Consider the following 6,000-nt stretch of genomic DNA (forward strand, 5'->3'; position numbering starts at 1 on the left):
TTTTTGTTTTTTCACCAGCCTCTGTTGTCTTGTTCTTTTGGCCGGTGGTGTTTTGTCGGTTTTGAATTCGGAAAAAGTGTCTTCTTCCGATTAAGAATCCACAACATTAACTTTCTTTTCTTTTTTCTTCCCTTTTCCTTTCTCTTTCCCCTTCAGAAAAGTTGTTTTCTTCTCCACCTTCTTTCTTTTTGTTTTTTCCTCCTTTATTCGCTTTTTATACAGAAGTCTTAACACGCAAACTTATTTAGTTAGCAGAGTAGTTTAGAAGCATCTGAAATGAGCAAATACAATAACAATGAGGTGAATCAAAATGAGCAAATACACTGAATCGAACACCATTCATGTATTGAATAATACATGATAAATATTCAATTATCAAGAAAAATATTTCTGCATGCACAAGAACTCAACTAAACACACTAACAATCCGGTGAATCAAAATGACAAACTTCACTGAACCGAACAACATTCATGTGCTAAATAAAACGTGATAAATATTTAATCATCAAGAAAAATATTTCTGTATGTACAAGGATTCAAATAAACACACTAACAATCAAGTGAATTAAAACTAAAAACTCCACTTAACAAAAAGAAAAAAAGAACACATTTCATTCCAAGCCCAAGTTATGCGAAATAAATGGAATCAGAATAAGTCGATCTACTAAATGAAGCAACTCAGTCCACTAAACCTAAAATGAAACTAGGAGAAATAAATTAATTATAACCTAAAACATAAGCAGAAAGTGGAAAGTGTATTATCGCTGTGGTTTATACCCAGCGCAGCTGCTATCTTATCAGGTGTTATATATATTTTCCCATGGAGAGTTTTCAGGCGTCCATGATAGTCATCATAGCAAGCAATCAATTCTCTCATGAGGCTGTGAGAGACGATCCGGGACATGTGCCAGTGCACCGAATTTCATTTCTTCAACAATATCTTTCTTTTCTTGACTCATTTCCTTGAACACCTTCGCTATTGCCTTTGCCTGGCATCTGCAATCGTGAATTTTCTGTAAGGTTTCGAAATAGAATGTCACAATATATTTAAAATACAAAATAGATTTTATTCGAATAAAAGCAGATAAATACATTTAATGTGTGCATATGATTACGTTATAGGCTTCTCCTTCTTTGTCACCATTGTCCTCTTCATTTTTACTGTAAGGACAAAAAAATTTGGTCAATACTTCACTCAATACACCAACAAGCACAAGCATGCATATTTTAATCAAGTGAATGAAAATGTCCCAGCCCACTAAACCGAACTCCCTTGATGTACTGAATAAAACACGATAAATAATGAAACACCTAGAAAAGTATTTCTACATGCAAAAGAACCTAGCTGAACACACTAACATTCAAGTGAATCAAAATTAGCAACTCTACTGAACTGAACACAATTCATGTTTTGAATAAAATGTGATAAACATTCAATCAGCAAGAAAATTATTTCTGCATGCAAAAAGACCCAACTGAACACACTAATAATCAAATGAATGAAAATGGCCAACTTTACTGAACTGAACACCATTCATGTTCTGAATAAAACGTGACAAACATTCAATCATTAAGAAAAACATTTATGCTTGCCAAAGTGGTGCGCGAAATTAGAACTCGCACAACTTCACTGACAAGTGCACCGGGTCGTCCAAGTAATACCTCAGGTAAGTGAGGGTCGATCACACGAGGATTGTCGGACCGAGCAAGCAATAGCTATCTTGTTGGACTTAGTCAGACAAAGAGTAAAAGAAAGTTGTGTTGATGTAAAGGCATATATCAATAAAGAAAATAGTTAAGGTCTCGGAGATGATTATCTTTTCGATACTTCTTACTAACTATTTTAAACCCTAATTTCTTATTTAGTCTCCTCCAATCCTACTGAAATGCCACAGACAAGGTTAGTTATTTCGGATTAGAGGGTCAAGTTCAGAAAACTAGTTTAGTGCCACAAAAACCCCAATTACTCAAAGCTAACCAGATTCTATGTCACATATCCAAATTAGTTCAGGTAATTGATTACAGGGCATCTTAGGCTAGTTTCACTATCCTTTTTCCTTGTTTTTAATAGGTTTTATGCACTTTCTTGAGCTATAAGTAAGCCATTTGGGTAGAAATTCATGTATGCCTATATTCATTCAACCATGAGTAATTTGATGCAATTTCATGATGATTTATGCTATGATTACTTGTATGCTAAGAATGATAAGAATTATCATGACTTTAGCAAGACTTTGATGCATTCATTGGTTGATGATAGGTGAAGGAAAGCATGGAGGAAGGTTGAAGAAGGAGCATGGAAAGGATGAAGAGGAAGCAACATTGATGGCCAAGTTGGACCACCAACGTTTCCTCAAATGTTGGAAGAGAAACAGAGCACTTCTCTGTAAAATGCTGATGCTCACATTTGAGGTAGTGTTGGACATCCAACGTTACCCCTAACGTGGTGATAAAAACTTCAATTCTGGAGCTAAGTGAATTTTGAGTGGTGCGTACGCGTCTATGGCGCGTACGCATGAAAAAGCAAATTTTGATACTCGCGCGCAAGCGTATGTCACACGCACGCGTGGAATAGCAAAAATTAACCATCCACGCGTACGCGTGGGTCACGCGTACGCGCCAAAATCGAACGTTGGAGGTCCAACGTTGCCTCAAATGTTGCTTCCAACGTCCGCGATGCCACGCCTAGAAGTTGGAATTGAAAATTTTGAATCGACGCGTACGTGTCAGTGACGCATACGTGTGGATGGAACAAAAGGCAATGCACGCGTAAGCGTGAAGCACGCATATGCGCGGATGAAAAAAATACCAATGTGGGCGTAAGCGTGCAGTACGCGTACGCGTGAAAACGCCAACGTTGGAGGGAACATTGGAGGTCCAACGCTGAGGCCAATGTCCCTTGCTTTGTTTTAAAACTGCAAAATGAAAATCTTGCATCCACGCGCACGCGCACATTACGCGTACGCGTGGATGAGCATTTTTGGCACTTTTGCGTGGAAGCGCAAGGCACGCGTACGCGTGGGTTAGCTGACGTTGGCCCTCCAACGTTGAGTCAAGCGCCAATGATAGCAAGCTTTCTGGTTTTGTTGGTTTTGTTCCAAATGGCATTTGAGTCAACGTTGGCCCTCAAACGTTGACTCAAACGTGAAGCATCAGGATTCAAAATTCACACAGATCTCTTCTCAACAACAAGGAAAATCAATTGGAGCCATTTTCAACCCAATTTCATCAAGGCCAAAAGCCCAATTCAAAGCTTGAAGATCAATGGAAGAAAGTGTATAACTAGCTTAGAATTTAAGTTAGAAGGACCCGTTTTTTCTTTTCAATTTTTCAGTTACTGGGCACTTTTGCCTCTTTTGTATTATTCATTCTCTGTTAGTAAATTTCAAGAATGTATCGTTCAATTCCAATTTCCATTTTTAGAGCTATGAACAACTAAACCCCTTTCATTGGGTTAGGGAGCTCTATGTAATTCGATGGATCAATATTAGTTTTCATTCATCTTCTTCTTTCTTTTCTCTTGATTTACTAGAAAGTTTCCGTTCTTCATCCAATTGGATAGTTATCTTGGAAAAGAAGCTATTCATAATTGGATCTCCTCGGAACCTTGGAAGAGGAATGAGGAGATCATGCTAGAATTGCTTTCTCACATTGGATTAGATTGGGGTTTGGATGGATATAGTGACATGTAATCCTACCAACACTTTGATCTATGAATTTGTATGGTATAATCAGTGACCAAACTTCATCTCTTCCCATGAGCACTTAAATCAAAGAATTGGCAATTGTTCATGCTTAGAGAGATTGGTGAGCCAAGGAATTGGGATCCAATCACTTAAGCTTCTGTACTTTAATTCCCTGCAATTTAATTCTCTGTTCCTTTAATTTCCTGCCATTTAAGTTTTCCGCCAATTTTACTTTCTGTAAATCTCAATTAAATTTATGATTTTGCTCAACTAGAACAATTCACCAATTATAATTGATCGATCTACCAATCCCTGTGGGATTCGACCTCACCCTTTTGTGAGTTTTTACTTGACAACAATCCGGTGCACTTGCCGGAAGAAAATTTGTTGAGAGGCAAATTCCCGCGCATCAAGTTTATGGTACCGTTGTCGGGGATTAGTTTTGTATTGACAATTACCAAATTGGAGGATAACTAGATTGAGCACTTTTCTTTTCTTTTGTTACTTAAATTCCAATTTTTTCTATTACATTTAATTTCTGCATATTTTAGTTGCTTTTCGTTAATTTTACCTTACTTTTTTACTTTCCAGCAAGCTAACCCACTAACTATTTGATAAATTGCTCTAACCAAGCTAACTATACTCTGTTTAGTAGACTCTGCACTTGCTGTTTCTTGTACTTGTTTATTGTATGACAGGTAGGAGAAAGGAAATTTCAACCTCATTTGATAGTGAACCGAAAAGAACCTTCCTGAGATTAAGGAGGGAAGCAAGAGGAAAAAGAGTTGTTGGTGCAGAAGAAGAGGATGAATACTTTGATATAACCATGGAAGATGATATGGAAAACAATCATGAAGAAGAGGTGAATAACCATGCCAGAAGAGGTGGAGCTAACCCTGCTGGACAAGAAAGGAGAGTCCTGGGATCATACATCAATCCAAATCTAGGAAATTATGGTAGCAGCATTCAGAGGCCAACCATCCATGCTAACAATTTTGAATTGAAGCCTCAGCTCATAACTCTTGTCCAGAACAACTATTCTTTTGGAAGAAGTGCACAAGAGGATCTTAATGAGCATCTTACTAAATTCCAAAGGATATGTGACACGGTTAAATCTAATGGTGTTCATCCTGACACCTATAGATTGTTACTGTTTCCATTTTCTTTGAGAGACAAGGCATCAAAATGGCTGGAGTCAATTCCCAAAGAAAGCTTGACCACCTGGGAAGATATAATGAGAAGATTATTGACAAGATTCTACCCCCCACAAAGAGTAAACAGGCTCAAAACTGAAGTGCAGACATTCATACAGCAGGATGGTGAAACTCTTTATGAAGCCTGGGAGAGATTCAAAGATTTGACAAAGAAATGCCCCCTGACATGTTTAATGAGTGGGTGCAAATTCACATCTTCTATGAAGGGCTGAATTGTGAATCAAGGAAAGCTGTAGATCATTCATCTGGAGGTTCCCTAAACAAGAAGAAGACCATTGAAGAGGCCATTAATGTTATAGAGACAGTGGCTGACAATGAGTATTTTTATACCTCAAATAGGAGCAACAACAAGGAAGTCTTGGAATTGAACCATATGGATGCAATCTTGGCCCAGAACAAGATGATTACCAAGCAACTAGCTAAATTGACCAAGCAAATGGAGAAGACTCAGGCTGCAGCTATTCACACTCAACCATCACCCCAAGAAGAATTTGAGACAGAAGAAGGAGTTAACTGGGAGGAAGCTAATTACCTTGGAAACTCATCTAGGCAAGCTAATGACCCATACTCTAAAACCTATAATTCTGGTTGGAGAAACCACCCAAACTTTGGGTGGGGGAACCAACAAAACCAAAGCCAAGACCACAGACCACACAACCCAACCCAGTATAATAATTCCATTCACCAAAACTCCAACTAAAAATCATACCATACCACACAAAATACCTACTCACATCCACCATACCAAAGCCACAACAACCACTCTCAACACCCCAATTCCACCCAACCATCACCACATGATGAGGACAGAATGGCCAGGAAGGAAACTATGCTTGCAAACCTTTGCAAGGAGTGTGAAGACATAAAAAAATTCAAGGAAGATGTGAGAGGAAGTATAAAAAGCCGAGGAGAGGTTATTAAGAATCTAGAAGCTCAAATAGGACATCTCTCATAGCAGATTCCGAAGCCCACTAATAGTTTCCCAAGTGACACTGAGAAGAATCTAAGAGGGGAAATAAAGGAGGGGAGATGGGAAGAGTGTAAGGTAGTTACACTTTCAAATGAAGAAATTCTAGATAAAGATACCAGCAAACCAATAG

The 6,000-nt window shown here is 38.2% G+C and overlaps 1 non-coding gene across 1 annotated transcript; it reads right to left on the minus strand.

Annotated features, from left to right (window-relative positions):
* Positions 1-4,965: 4,965 nt before the first annotated feature.
* LOC148574269 (small nucleolar RNA R71) lies at positions 4,966-5,068 on the minus strand. The gene has a single exon (XR_015906785.1). It is a non-coding gene; the product is annotated as a small nucleolar RNA R71 (small nucleolar RNA).
* Positions 5,069-6,000: the final 932 nt, after the last annotated feature.

Source organism: Arachis ipaensis, chromosome B2 (genome assembly GCF_059453495.1).
Source record: "Arachis ipaensis isolate K30076 ecotype BB chromosome B2, ASM5945349v1, whole genome shotgun sequence".
Classification (NCBI taxonomy): Eukaryota; Viridiplantae; Streptophyta; class Magnoliopsida; order Fabales; family Fabaceae; genus Arachis; species Arachis ipaensis.